At 35.9% G+C, this 16,282-nt stretch overlaps 1 non-coding gene across 1 annotated transcript; it reads right to left on the reverse strand.

The window, feature by feature from the left end:
• Positions 1 to 15,626: 15,626 nt before the first annotated feature.
• LOC131159060 (small nucleolar RNA R71) lies at positions 15,627 to 15,732 on the reverse strand. Its single transcript, XR_009137674.1, has one exon. It is a non-coding gene; the product is annotated as a small nucleolar RNA R71 (small nucleolar RNA).
• Positions 15,733 to 16,282: the final 550 nt, after the last annotated feature.

The raw sequence follows: 16,282 nt of genomic DNA on the forward strand, positions 1-16,282 counted from the left end.
TATTATTTGTTGGGCTGTACTGGGTAACGAATTTGTGCAGCCAACAGCCAACAGAAAAAATGAAAAAAGTTATTAATTTGTAGGTGAACTAATTTTGATAAATAAAATTTTAATTTAGAAATGTTTAAAGAATTATGGAAATTTAAAGTCATTTTATAGAAACTTGTCTAAATGTGTAAAACAATGTTGTACAACTCTGGGAGTTTGAATTTTGATTGTTTGTAGATTAAATTTAATAGTCTCATATACGAAGTAAGTTAGAATTTCAAAAAATAATGAAAGGTAATTTTCAACTTTCTTATATTAATAGGTAATAGCTATGGATAGTCAGGGTAGAAGAATGGGGCTTTTTGTGGGACATATAATGCAATGATTACTATGCTCCAACCAGTTATTCTATTCCACCTCTTAGAAAGAAAAGAACTTAGTAGTCAATCATCTCACACTCAGGTTCTTCTAATGGGGCTTTCGAAGACCATAGAATTGAAAAATAAGGTAGTATTTTTATATTCATTTGAAAAATTAGAAATGGAAAATAAAATAATTTTCACAAGAAAAAAGTGTTAAAATTGTTATATAATACATTTATTGTTAAAAAAAAAAAAACTAGCTTTTTTTTTTTGTAACTTATTTAAAAGTTAAAGAAAAAAAATTATTTTTCACAATTAAATGGATACTTATTATTTTTACTCTCTCTCTCTCTCTCTCTCTCTCTCTCTCTCTCTCTCTCTCTCTCTCACACACACACACACAGAGTATGCAACAAGAGAAGGGAACGCGACTAGCAAATGTCGGCATGCAGAGACTGACAATGTCGATGGTAGTCACAAACATTTTTGTTTTTTGTTTTCTATTTTCATTTTTACTTCTCTATTTTTTTTTCCCTTCAAACATATTTATAATAGAAAGGAAAATTTCCTTCCTTTGATCTGATTTTTTAATTTACAAAAAGGCCATCAAATTGTCCTTAACTAAATCTTTACCTGATTTTAAAGGGCTTTTGGGAGATGGTTGTTTATGTGAAAATAAAGAGTTCATCTAGAGAGGTGGTCTTAAGGTTTCTACCTTCCGTAATAGTAGTAGTCTTCGGTTCCCATATGGAGGGAAGGCCTCTTAGAAATTTTCTAATCATTTCGTAGGTAGTATAAGTCTTTCCTAAGGCACTTAAGGTGTTGATTATGTGGGTAAACCTAGTGTACATACTTGAGATTATTTTATCAGAATTCATTTTAAATACTTCATACTCACTCGTTAACATATCTATCTTGTTGTCCCTAACATCTATTGTTCCTTCATATGTTACTTATAATTTGTCCCATATTTCTTTAGCCGTTTTGCAAGTCATGACCCTATTGAACTCATTAGCATCTAAAGCACAGTATAGGGCATTTATGATACTTGAATTTTTTTGGAGCATCTTATAGTCTAAATCAGTCATATTTTTTTTCTCTTTGGGAAAGCTTTTTCCCTCTACTATCTTAGTAGGAATTAGGTCTCCATCCATAACTACTTCCCAATCTTTCAAATCCATGTGTTGGAGATATATTTGCATTCTTTTTTTCCAAAAGGTATAGTTGTGTCCACAAAAGATTGGTGAATGGGTTAAGGATTGGCCCTCACTGAAGGGTGCTACTCCTATATTTGCCATTTGATCTTTTTATAGTTTCTTATTAGAAATTACTATAATTAGGCTCTAATACCAATTGAAATTGGAATAGCTTTCCCAAGAGGGGGTGAATTGGGATTTTTTAAAAATTTATTTCCCTTTTTAATACTTTTGTGTTATAACAATAATTAATACTCAACCACAATCACAAAATTAAATCAGAGTAATCACAACCAAAACAAATTGATCAACCACTTAACAATAGCCTTGTAGTAATGTGTAAAGCTTGCTAAATTTGTATAAGCCCTGTCGTTAAATTTCACAAACAACCTTCTTCCCAATGTTCAGCTTTTAAATAAACTCTCAGTTTAAAAAGTTAAGGATGATCAACCAACGTAGTCCCTTTCGGTTTCCGCAATCAATGTTGATCAAACCAAAACAAATTAACTTCCAGTCTATTTAATAACCAAACACTCAGAATTTAGAAATTTATAAAGCATCCACGCAGTTGTAAATTTTGCTGAAAAGTAAAGAGTAGGGAAGAAAGAAGAACACAAGATTTTACAAAGTTCGGCTTGAGCACATCCTACGTCCTCGCCCTTGGAAAAAACACCAAAGGATTCACTATCACCATTCCTTTACCAAGCGGAACAATACTGATTACAACACTCTTTGGTTAAGGCTAGAGCCGCCTTCTCCAAACAATATCCCCCTGTTTGCTCCAACGATTCAACACTCGAACCATCAATAAATTTGCTGCAAAGATTTAAAAACAAGACGTACAAGAATTGCTCCTGGAGAGCTGATTAGTACAGATAAAAACTATATACTTCAGTAAATTCACAATATGAAATTCAAATTGAAGCTCTAGGATCTTTCAAACTTCTCTGAGCTTTATGGATCACTTTATGTGAGGCTTTTCTTGTTCCTTGATCCTTGTGAGCTTTCATGCTAGGGTATTTGAAGTTTGAGCAAATCATCTTTGTTTGAAATAATATCACTTGAAAACAATATTAGAAAACCTTACTTTATTATCATCAAAATCAAGAGTGATAAGCCTAGCTAAGCCAACAATGTCTCCCTTTTTGATGATGACAAAGAAAGAGCAAAGATGCAAAAATAATACTCCCCTTGCAATAAGCAAAGTCTGAAAATAATTTCATTAAGACATAAGTTCAGAAGGTTCAAAGTTTCAGATAACATTGAAACAAATACATAGAACTTATAGTACATCAAGCTGGAAATAAATACATACATAGGTTCAAAGTTTCAAAACTAGAAATAAATATATACATAGACTTATAGACTCATAGACTTTGCTCATACACATACTCCCCCTTTTGACATCAACAAAAAAACCTAATACATCCAGAGACTGAGCATGTGTAGTATACAAAATAACAAAAAGTTTTGTGATACCCCATGGAGGAAAGGCTTAAAAGACTAGATGTTACTATCCATATCAACAAGGTGCACCTTTCTTTTAGGGAGATTTCCTGTAAGAACTCCACGGTTAAGCGTGCTTGCCTTGGAGCAATATTGGGATGGGTGACCTCCTAGGAAGTTTTCTCAGGAAGTGTGTGAGTGAGGACAAAAAATACTGAAAAGGACACCTGTTGATCTGTGGGGCTAGTCATTAGTCCGATAAGGCCCATCCCCGTGTTGTCTGGTCCAGGTGGAGGAGGAGAGATGCCGTGCTCCCTGGCAGATCCAGGTTGGGGCGTTATAGAAATACTGAATTGGTTGAGAAATACTGGAAATACTTGTGAAAATACTGGAACTGTTTATGAAATGTAGGAGTTTGAACTAACGACCAATGGCTAGGTGTTATTTGATTAGCCAAGGGCCAGGATTATTATTTGATGGCCGAGTTTTAATTGATGGCTATATACAGGGTTATATTTTGTGGTCGGGGGCCAGGTGTTTGGAATAACAGGAAATATATAAGAATTAATATTTTAAATGGTGATTTCTATTATTTAAATTGCATGATATGCTTTAGGAACCCTGGGGAACAGTGTATTGTGAGTACGATATCGTTGCTAGTTAGACCATGTGCACCCACATTGTCTGGATAGAAGTGTAGGGGGTCCAGCCGACTGCCTGCGTGAGGTTGAAGTAAGGGCATCGGACCTGTAGCTTTGCTGTGGATGCTTGCAAATGTGTTTGCAGATGATGTTGTATTTGACTTTGTTTGGGCTGATCACCCAGGCTTAGTCCAGTCTTCGGGCCGCACAACCTATGCCATGGGGATGTAAATAGCTTGTTTGTCACAGAGAGTGTCTCATATGCATATCTATTAATTTATGTGAATATGGTTAATTAATAAGATAACTTTGAGGGCTTACTGAGAAAGGTAAGTACTCTGGTAGCAGTAATGGTACTAGAGTAGAGGGAAACTACTTGTATGGGCGGGTAATCTTCCCTATCCTCGACTAATTGTCTGTGTGAGTGTAAATTAAGAATGTTTTCATAAATGTGTTTATCTATTTAGTGAACTAGTTATTTTTTGTACACCAAATGCATGCTGGCCACACACTGACATTAACTTAGTCTTTCCCTTACTGAGCCGTGCCTTAACCCCTATTTTACAAACTGTTTTTTCAGGGAATCCTAGAGATCGGGTCTAGAAGGCTAGAGGAACCAGGCTAGAGGTGTAAATTTTATGTAGGTAGTGTGTAGATAGAGATTTTATTTTGTTTAGTTTTATGGGATGTAATTATGTGAAAATCGATATATTCGTGTATAAAGATAGTTAGAACTCTGGTAATGTAATTCGAGGATTTTATATTTTATTCCCACTACTTATGTATGTTTTATATTTGATGAATAAGGTATTAGGTACACTGACGTCACTAAAGTAGCACTCCGAGCCCACGTGATGGGTCGGGGTCGTTACATCAAACATCATCAAGAGTCTGTAGTCAAGTATCAAAAGTTGTGTCACTATCTTCAGCAATTCCTTTTCCTTTGGATTTCTTTTTTTTTTTTCTTCTTCGGCTTCAGCAGTGTCTTCATCTGATTTTGCCCGAGAGTCTTCATTATCATTTTCATTACTCTCTTTATCTAAATCAGTGTCATTTTGTGTAACACATTGCTCGATTTTGTCAAGATGCTTTTCTAGTAAAGTATATTTATCATCAATATTTGTGATCTTGTCTTGAAGCGAAGCAAAACCATCCCTCATTTCAGAATTGAAGCTGTTATAGTGCTAATAAAAAGGAAGAAACCAAGGAGGCATATCAGCTTCTTCAGGAGCGGGATTACGTTCTTCTAATGTTGATCGTGCAGGTCTATTACCCCTAAACATCCATCCCTCGGTATACTTCTTGTAACCCATCCTATTTAAAGTTGTGGAGGAGAATATGTTGTAATGGGTTCGCTTCACCAGTTTGGAAGATGGAGTGAGGACTTAAAAGTGAGCAAAAACTAAGGAAAGAATGCCACTATATGGAAACCGAATTCTAGGAGATTCGAGGTTCATGACCATCCATTTTAGTACAAGGCTAGATAAATCCAATTTCTTTCCTTTTAGTATGCACCACATGACGAAGCAATCAAAGAAGGAAGTATGATCAAAGGAGCTTGATCTAGGAATTATATTATAAACAATGATCTTGTGAAGAATTTGAGCTTGCAGATTGAGCTGTTTGTACTGCGGAGGGCTTCCAAAATAGACGGGTTGATCGTTCATCACAAGAGGCAGAAATTGTTGTGGGGAAAAACCATGCTTCACTGTCCATTGTTTTTCTATTGGATTGCACTCAAAATCACCATGCTAAAGACGAAGTATTTTCCTTAGTGAGTGTGGAGTAAGTGTGATCTTTTGGCCAAATACTTCGGTGTCAAATCCAACATCTTTCTTTACCAAATTTGACTAGAAAAGCTTAATCTAATCAGGGTAATATCCCTTAACTTGGTGAAGAACAAACTTATCCCATCCTATATTTTTCAGGAAAATTTTCTTCAAAGAAAGAGATGTCTAGCGCCTTACAAAACATTGGATCGATTGTAGAGATGTGATTTTGGTACAAAGCTTTTGAGTGAGATGAAAGTAACCATTTTTCAATTTCGTTGTTGCAGACGGTCTTGAAGAAGAAGCTTTATCCTTTTTCCCAACTGATTTGGTTCTTGGCATGATGATGAAGCAATAATTTGAGAAACCCTAGATGTGAAGGATTTAGGGTTTTGATGGAGTGACGTTGTGAGGAGGTTTGGAGAGGAGAAACTTAAGGAAGAGATGAAGAGAGGCTGTTTTCGTGAAGGGTAGACGAGTGGACAGACGTCTGGGGCTTTTAAAAAGAGTGTTTTTATGTTAAATGAACGTGAACCACTATGAGATAGGCGTCTGTCATCAAGGTGATAGTCGTCTGTCAACTGTTTTTCTAGATAGACAGTAGCCTGTCAGGCGCCTGCCTGGTGTCTTGCAATCATCTACCCTGAAGAAATTTTTTTCTCTTTTTAGTTAACCTCTTGTATATGTAACATTCATAATTCCCATCAAATAAATACAGAATTGATCTTAAGCTAGTGGTTTTGTGAATATATCAACTAATTGATCGTGAGTGTTTACAAATTCAAGAGCTATTTCTTTCTTTTCTACATTATCTCTTAAGAAATGATGACGTATATCAATATGTTTGGTTCTTGAATGTGAAACTAGATTCTTTGAGATATTTATAGCACTGGTATTATCACACTTTATAGGGATTGTTTGATATTGAATTTTGAAGTGCCTTAATTGTTGTTTCATATATAAAGTTTGAGCACAACAACTCCCAACTGCTTTGTATTCTGCTTCAACTGTAAATAATGCTATGAAATTTTGTTTCTTTGAAAACCAAGAAACTAGTGAGTGTCCTAGAAAGTGACAAGTCCCACTAGTGCTCTTTCTATCTATTTTGCATCCTGCATAATCCGCATTTGAATAATTTATCAGATTTTGCATCGAACTTTCCTAAATCATCTTTAGTATTAAGAATAAAACATTTGCACCCAAATACATGAAAATATGAAACGTTGGGTTTTCTACCTTTCCATAACTCATGCGGTGTTTTGTCTATACTTGATCTTATGGATACCCTATTTACAATATAACAAGCTGTACTTATAGCTTCTGCCCGAAAGTATTTGGGTAGGTTATTTTCGTTTATCATGGTTCTAGCCATTTCTTGGAGGGTTCTATTTTTTCTTTCTAAAACTCCATTTTATTGTGGAGTTCTAGGTGCTAAAGTTATGGTTTATTCCATATTTTATTACTGAATTTATCAACATCTTTATTTTTAAATTCCCTGCCTTGATCACTTCTAAAATTAGTTATGTTATAGCCTTTTTCATTTTGTAATTTCTTGCATAAGGTGCTTAGCATGTCACAAGCTTCATCTTTGTTCACTAAGAATAATACCCAAGTAAATCTTGAATAGACATCTACTATTACAAAAGCATATTGTTTGCCTCCTAAACTTAAGGTTCTAGTTGGACCAAATAAGTCTACATGCAAGAGTTCTAAGGGTCTTTTAGTAGATATGTAGTTTTTCTTTTTGAAGCTTGTTTTGACTTGCTTTCCCTTTTGGCATGTATCACACACCTTGTATTTTATGAATTTAGTATTTGGTAATCCTTTTACAAGATTTTTCTTAGATAATTTGGATAAAAGATCCATACTAGCATGTCCTAGTTTCCTATGCCAAAGCCAACTCATTTCATTCATTGTAGCTAAACAAGTTACATTTTGATTTACCAAGTTCTCAAGATTTATGCAATATACATTATTTATCCTATGAGCTATAAACAAGGTTTTATTGTTCTTGGGATTTTGAATAACACATTTTTCTTTCTTAAAGATTATTTTGAACCCTTTGTCACTTAGTTGGCTTATACTTAAAAGAGTGTGTTTTAATCTTTCCCCCAATAACACATTATCAATGGTAAGAGAAGGTTCTTTACCTATTTTTCTAATGCCAATAATTTTACCTTTGGCATTGTTGCCGAAGGTGACGTATCCCCCATCCTTTTGTTTTAATGTGGTGAACTTGGTTCTATCACCGGTCCTGTGCCTTGAACACCCGCTGTCCAAGTACCATTTATCCGTTGATGGTATTGTCCTAAAGCACACCTACAATGAGCAAGAACAGAAGAAGACATCTATTTTCAATTGAATTGCATATTGTTTTATATTTTGAGTCCGTAATAATTTAAATGGTCTGTAATAATGCTCTGCATGCATGATAGGGATGAATGCTCAATGACCATAGATTGACTCATAGGAACCAATAACCTTAATATAAAATGCCATAGCTTATTCTCACAGGGTTGAAAAAGTTCAAGATCTAAAATAGATTTAACAAAGACTTCGATCGATTGATGCCAAATTTTTTAGGCTTAATTTAAAAGCCTAGGCCTTAGACTGACCTTAGGTCCCCAAGCACCTTATGAAAAATCTCCTATATCTTAAAAATAATATATATATGAACATGGGAAACTTTTAATCATAATTTGGACCTAAATCTAACTTTGAAAGGGCTTCGGCCGACCGAACATTGGGCGTTATAAATGCCTCGGTCGACCAAACTGGTAGAAAGTCAACATGCTGATTGAGGCTTGGGCGATTGGTCTAGAGATGAACTAAAATTCCACGGTTGACCAAACCTGAAGGTTGACACTTTTTACCAGCCCCGGCAGCCTGAACTTATAGTTCAAAATCACCCTGCGCGACCGAATAGTGACGATCAGCAAATCGAACCAATGAACTGGGCGCCCAAACTCATGAAGGTTGGGAAATTGTCTTAACTTCAGCCAACCGATTTTCCCCATAGTCACTCGAACCCAATACATGCTTTGTGTTTATTTGGGCGACCGGCCCTAAGGACCGGGTGAACGAACCTCTCGGGTTAATTAAAAATAACCTCAGTAATTAGGGATAAACTTTAATCAAACTTTTTAAAAATACCAAATGTGTCCCCAACAACTAATTTTTTTAAGGTATTCTATATATACCCTCTTATTTGCTTTAATTAGTATGAGATTAGAAAATTGATTAACAAAAATCCTCGTAAATTTTCGTACTCTCAATTGCCTATACTCCATTTTTTCAAGCCTAATTTTTCATACTCTCTCTCTCTCATATTCTTTTCTAAAACCATTTTGAAATAGAGAGTATCATTTTATTAAACTCCTCACTTGCAAATTTATTGCAAGTTGTAGGGAAATTGATTGTTGTAATTGTGTGTGTTATCTTACATCATTTCCCTTGGCATATACTCTCACACAAATACATATTTGATAAAATCTTCTTTGAGAGTTTTGCTAGTGTGAATATTCTCATAGTATTTCATATATAAATATTGATTGAGAAAATCATTTCTTTGCTTCTGAGTCTTGGCATCCTAATTGCAAGACTTGAAAGCTTGCATATTATCTTTGATATTTTCTTTGCAAGCTTTTAACCCAAGATATCTATTGTGGTTGTAATTTAAAAATATATTTGAGATATTTGATTTGGGTTGTTTAGATTCTTTGATTGTTCATATTGTGAATATACCTTCTAGAATCAAAGATCAAGGATCTCACTTACTCACACATATACATATAGATATACATATTGTTGTGAGTTGATATACTGTTTAACCAAATCTCACTTGAGCATTAATTCTCTATCATACTTAAGTGCATTGATTATACTGTGCTTAATTATTGTACATTCTGCTTGTGTTAGAAGCATTTATTTGTACACAAATTATTATCTGTTGTACTCATGGCGTGTGGTCGGAAGAGGGAGACTTGCCTTGTGAAAAGTCCTGAATTGCTCTGATTCGGGTAAGAGAGCACTGGATTGGTTTAGACCCGGTTAGGAGAACTAGGTGCACCAGCCTATAAAGTGTTGTATTAGGTGTCGCACCGCCCGTTAAGCGAGCTTTAGTGGAATCCTCTTTCTTGTTAGCTTGAGGCGGGGATGTAGGCAAGTTTGGCCAAACCCTGATAACATTTATTGTGCTTGATTTTAATTTTCGCAATTTATTTTATGCACTTGAATGTTTATGTTTTTATTATTGTGAATGATTGAGAAATATTGAGCTTGCCATATTTTTTTTATTTATCTACTCAGTCTTATATTGTTAGGTTTTTGGTATTTGCTTAGAAAAACCCTAGGTTGAGTTATACTGGTTATGAATTGAATTGAACCTAGGAATAAATTTTTAAATACCCAACACCAATTCCAACAGGTTTGCTCCGCCGGTGAAGAAGTATTCATAGTGGATTGTGGAATTCTTGGGTTGGTCCCAAGGTGTGCCGGTGTTGTTCTTTCTCTCCCTTACACTCTTTACTTTATATCTTGTGTATGATTTATATTTATATTGTGATATAATTTCTTGTATCTTGCCAAAAGTTTTTCTTTTGGAGAAAAATACGCTTTCCGCGAAAAGAGTCCATTCACCCCCCTCTGACTCTAGTGTATACTCTGGGACGCCATATCTAACAAAAATTAGTAAAATATGAATAGTTGTTTTAAGGACATACTACAAAATTAAAAGATCATTACCAATTAAGGGAAATCATATTGGCAATATTAGATTTTTTGTGTGTGTGGATATCCTCATTATAAATAGAATAAATACATTTATTATTCCTATGTCATTTAATATTTACATACAAATACAACAACTAAAAATTTTGCACTATTACTATTAGTAGTCATTTTTTGACCAAATAAATAATAAATCAAATAAAGTTACCAATATACAAAGAAAAGTAGAGAGACTAAAATATTTCACTAAGCAGTTGACAAGCCACTTTGAGCGGTTGATTGACCTTTCTTAAATTTCCTTTTGTTTGACGCTATCTGTAGAGACCTAGAAATTAAATTATGAGAAAACAAGGAAAAGAGAAAGAAAGAAAAGGAATTCTTAAAAAAGGGGAATCAGGGTTCGTTGATGAACCCATTGGCTTCGTCGATGAATGCCCTTTTGGTTCGTTGACGAGTACACATGTCTCGTCGACGAGGAGATACTGAGAGGGCAAAAATTTCAGACCCTAAAATGTTCATTGATGAACTTCCTTCTTTGGTTTGTTGACGAGTCCACGTGTCTCGTTGACGAAGCCACATGGACAGCTGATGATCTCGAGGTGATTTTTTGCAAGATAACAGGAGCGGATTGTTGATTTGGGGTTCTTGGGCACCATCCCAAAATCATGGTAAGTAAGTTATTTTAGGGTTTATGTGGTTATTTGGGATATGTGAACCTAGGAAATGTGTTAGATGGTAATACTGGGGTTTTAGTTGATTGAACTGGGGAAAATGTAATTTTAGGGTTTGGAGTTCTGAACGCCACGAGCGTGGTTTAGGGTTTTTCAATAGGCTTATCAAGAAACAAGTAAGGGAATAAATTAAGTCAGGTATTTTCAAAAAATTTATTATTGAATATACAGTATTTGATTTAGATATATATGAATTAGTATAGTTTTTGGAAATACTGATGTTGAATTGAGGAAACATTGAAAATAGATTTAATATGATTTTTGTCAACAAAATATGTTTTTCCCAGGACAAATAATTTATTACAGAATAGTACTCACTTGTGTGTGGCATGAGTACGAATTTTACTGTAAATAATGGTATGTCAGGATATTTTATGATTTCTATGAATATGCATAATGTGAAGGCTGTTTTCAGAAAAAACTATAAATAGTACAAAAATTATATTTTCAGTATATTATGACATTCAATCCGGCGCAGATGCCATGATCTTCAATCTAGTGCATATGTCGTGATATTTAGTTCGGCATAGATGCCATGATATCCAGCCGAAGCAGATGCCGTGATCAGATATAATTATAAAAAATATTCAGAAATATTATTATCATGAAAAAATTTACAATGAATCATGAAATAGTATTATTACAGTTATTAATGAAATATACTATATGATAGCGGAACCCTGATGGACTAGGTATGTTATGAGCATGGTACTGTAGCTAGCTAGCCAGATCAAGTAGTGTAACCTCTGTGAACCGACCTAAGAAGTGTTGCGGAGAGTAGGATGGGCAGACCAGGTTGGTAATAGTCGACAGTGCAACCACACTATTTAGAAAGTGTTGGGTTGGAGGTCGAGTAGACCCGAGAAGTGTTGCGGAGAGTAGGATGGGCGGAGTAGGTTGGGTGGGAAATCGTGTGTAGTTATGTCCTGTGTGACTTAACCTGGTAGGCCAGCTAGAGTTAAGTCCAGCCCACGGGCTGCACAACTCGAATGATACGGGGTTAATTCATGATATACAGTTATCCATCTAGGGAAAAATCTCAGTGATATACATATTTAACAAATGATTTACATGTTAAGGAAATTTATTATGATATAGTATGCTTATGTTTAAAAGCACAGATTTTCATGAGTTATCAGTTATAGCTTAATATATTACAATCACATTACTTGCAGTATATGTTTATAACACGATAATACTCATGTTGCCACACACTGATATTAATCTATCTCTCTTACTGAGAGGTGTCTCACCCCAACTAAAACGACCCAAAATTTTATACTATGTTTTTTTGAAACTATATAACATATTCTATTATCCTGTACTTGGGGTCATATCATCAAGGACCCATTAGAGAGGCCATGGTAACCTGTGCATAACATGTAACACCTATGTAGCGGAAAACATACATATCCAACTCTGTTTCTAAAACACAATACCAGAGTACACTCGACCCACCTATATATATATATATATATACACACACATATACATAAAATTTCCCAAAAATCCCAAAATTTTGTGGGCTCTACTATCCAGCCCATGACTCATCCCAAAACTATACTGACTCAGCCGCCTCCTCTATCTCTGAGCCGGCCTTGCACACCTCTCTGGGTTACCTGAAATGTTCATAATGCTAGGGGTAAGCACCTCTTAGTAAGAAGAAACATGTTATTACTAGTGTGTGGCATATGAGTTTATTTACAACATATCCTTTAATTAAGACTGTAAACAATATATCATATAAAAACATCTGTATAATAACTCATGCTTATGTCATTTAAAATATGAAAATTTTTGAGTTATCTATTCAAACATACTTCTAACTATACTAGGTAATCTCTATTTTCTATGTGTACTATATATATATATAAAAACTCTAAAAACTTCCCTGGATGGCTGTATGTCATGATTTAACCCCTCATTATAGGGTTGTGCCGTAGGCGGGGCTAAACACTCATTAGCCCTCCAGTGCTAGCCTAACTGCATGCATATCTGGATGCCTATAGCATGAAAGCCTCGCTCCACCTGGTCCGGATGCTAGGGAGCTCTTAACTCTATTGATTACGCACCGAAACTGCGTAATTGAACGTTTAACCCGAGCTTTATGATTTATATTTTTAATTAAATGTCCAAAATTATCCAATATTTTAATAAAGTGCCAAAATCATCATTCTTGAACTTTATTACACTATTTATGAAATTTTGGTAATTTTTTGTCGCAGGAAAATTCCCGGGAACCAAAACCAACACCTGTTCGTATTTCATGCATAACTTTTCCGTCCAAGCTCCGATAGAAACAATTCAAATTTCTGAAGAAAGAGGAAAGGATTATATACAACTTTCATGTTTTCAGTTTTTTGAGATACAGGCTCTAGAAGAGTCATATTTGCGATGAACATAGAATGAAAAAAATGAAAAAAAAAAGTACAACAATTCGGGTCAAGTTGCCGGGTCGGGTTGTTCCACGCCGGGTCCTAGGGCACCGCCCCCCTACCCTTTAAATTCTATTTTTCTCCTACGCACAGACTCTCTTCTCTTCCACATACTCTTCTTCTTCTTATTCTTCTTCTTCTTCTTCTTCTTCTCTTCTCCTGTTCTTTTTTTTCTTAGCCTTTCTATTCCCTTTCTCTTGCTCATTCTTCCGTCCTCTTCCTCTGTTTTTCTTTTTCTTTTCTCTTCCTGTTATTCCTCTCAACTCTCTGTTTTTATCCCTGTCCTTTTGTTCTCTCTTCTCTCTTAATCAACTATCTCGCTGTTCTCTCCCAAACTCAGCAATCTCCTCGGGCATTGGCAACTCTGCAATTCTACGACAGTAGCCACCCTTCAAGCACCCTTGGCCCTCCTCTGCTTCTCAGCAACAGCTCCAGTTGAGAGCCACTTTTCTGTAGGCCAACACCAGCCGGAACTCCTCTGCTCCACAGCCAACTCCAGCTTGCAGCAGAATCTGTAGCAAAACTTCTCGGCCAGCCTCCAGTCCGGCCAGCCACCACAGCAGGCCTCTCGGCCAGTCTCCAGCACAGCCAGCCCCGACCTCCAGCCTCTCCAGCTTCTGCAACTCAGGCCTCCTCTTCTCTTCCAGCAGCTGAGTACCCGAGCCTTCCAGCAGCTTCTCGGCCGGCCAGTGTAGCAGCTACACCACAACACAGCAGCCGAAAGTAGCTCCATCACAACCAGTAGCAGTAGCAACCTGAGAACCAGCTGCTATGGCTTTTTCTCTTTCTCCTTTTATTGCAATTGAATGTGTTTTGTTTTTAAATTATTTAGTTAGTTAAACAGAGTTTTTGAAAATTTGTTTGAGTGATTATTAAGTACTTTTACTTTATTTTATTTTATTGAGGTTTAGTTCTTGTTTATTTGAGATTTCTCAATTAATATTGTCATTAGATTGGTAGAGTTTAGTTTAGCTTCTTTCAATTATTTATTTATCGTTCTTTTAAATTAAATTCTGTTTTACTTTTAGCCAAATAATAATTAAAAAAAAAAGAGTTATTGTTTGAAGTTGTTTTTCCAAAATTTAGTCTTTTTATTGAATCTTGGGTTAGTTAGGGTCGGGTTGATTAAAGTTTGAGTTTTTATTGTGTTTCGTTGTCATTTAAGCGTCGAACTTTTGTTTATGTCTGTGTTTAGATTGTGACTCTTGATTCAATATCTTAAATTTGTTGAAGGTTCAATTTTAGTGTGTGCGTTTGAATCTGATTGAGTTTCCTTGCCTGTGTGTTTTTAATTCTGAGTTCCAATTTTCCATCTTTAATCAACGCATGTTCTGATGTTTACTTGAGTAGATTAGCATTAGTGTTCTTGAATTCACTGCATTTTAGTTTAGGACTTTAAATTACATGTCATTTAATTCAAAGTGGAACTCAACAATCTTGAAAACCCGAATCTGAACTGAGTTCAGTATTTTTTTACTTTTGATTGAAAGAACGTAAAATCTGAGATTAAAACGCATTGCCTGAGGAGACGATCTAGCCCTTGGGCTTAATATTACACGACAGAACTCCTATACTTGGGATAGCTTCCGAGCTGCTCATTTTTCGAGTGAGTCAAGTTTTTGGCGCCGTTGCCGGGGAATTGCCAGTTTTAATTTCGAATTTTGCATTTTCCCAATTATTTTTTTGATTTTCTTTTATTAAATAGAAAAAAAATGAAAAAAAATTGAAAATTGAAAAATTAAAAAAAATTTTGTCTGTTGCCGTGTTAGTGGATTTCTGCTGGCGATTGTGATGTTTGATGCCCTGGGTTCGAGATAATTCGAATCGATTGTGTAGACTTTCACCTAGCACCAGTAGGGATACACATAGCACTGAGTCTGACTTTTCACCTGTTAGTCCTGCGAGTGATTCTGAATTTGAGCTGAATAATCTGTTTGGCCATTATTTTGAAGAAGCTATGGCTGCACATGCACCACGTACACTTGAAGATTTTCTACAGCCTGCACGCACATCTACACCTTCATGCATTGTGTTGCCACAAGATGCACCGAATTTCACTCTTAAGCATGGCATGTTATCTGTGATTCCCCAATTTCACGGGATGGACTCTGAGAGTCCGTACCAACACTTGACAGACTTTGAGATGGTTTGCACCACTTTCATTAATAGAGCTGGGACTGATGAATACATTAAACTGCGTTTGTTTCCCTTTTCTCTGAAAGACAGGGCAAAAATCTGGTTTAATTCTTTGCGCCCTAACTCTATTACTAGCTGGGCTGAAATGCAGCGTGAGTTCTTACGTAAGTTTTTTCCTCTTCAGAGAACTCAGTACCTGCAGGAGCAGATCAGTCAGTTCATGCAAAAAGATGGCGAGACATTCCAGGTATGTTGGGAGAGATTCAAGGACTTGATAAACATATGCCCGCACCATGGTTTCGAATCATGGAGGTTAGTGAATTATTTTTTTACTACTTTAACCCCTGTGTGCAAACAATTTGTCCAGTCTATGTGCAATGGGATGTTCTTTCGTAAGGAACCAGACGAGGGTTTATCATTTTTAGACTATCTCGCTGAGAGTGCCCAGCAGTGGAACGCACGACTTGAACGGGTGCCGATAGCTGCCCAACCTATCAGAGCAATCAGTGGCGGGGGCAGATATGAGGTTAAAGAGGACACTAGCTTATAGGCCCTTGTAGCTGCATTATCTGAAAAATTGGAAGTCATGGAATCCGAAAAGTCGAAAGCTGAGATTTGCACGATTTGTGAGACTTCAGACCATAGACCTCAGGATTGTCAATTCTTACCTATGTTGCAAGAGAGCAGATCTGATCAGGTATCATCGGCAAATTGGGTTAACAAGACACAGAATCAGCCGCTCTCAAACACTTACAACCCAGGGTGGCGGAATCATCCAAACCTCCAATGGAGAAATGATCAGCCTGGTCCATCATCTTCACGATATCAGCAGGCACCTCAATCATATGCA

This window comes from Malania oleifera, chromosome 6 (genome assembly GCF_029873635.1).
Source record: "Malania oleifera isolate guangnan ecotype guangnan chromosome 6, ASM2987363v1, whole genome shotgun sequence".
Classification (NCBI taxonomy): domain Eukaryota; kingdom Viridiplantae; phylum Streptophyta; class Magnoliopsida; order Santalales; family Ximeniaceae; genus Malania; species Malania oleifera.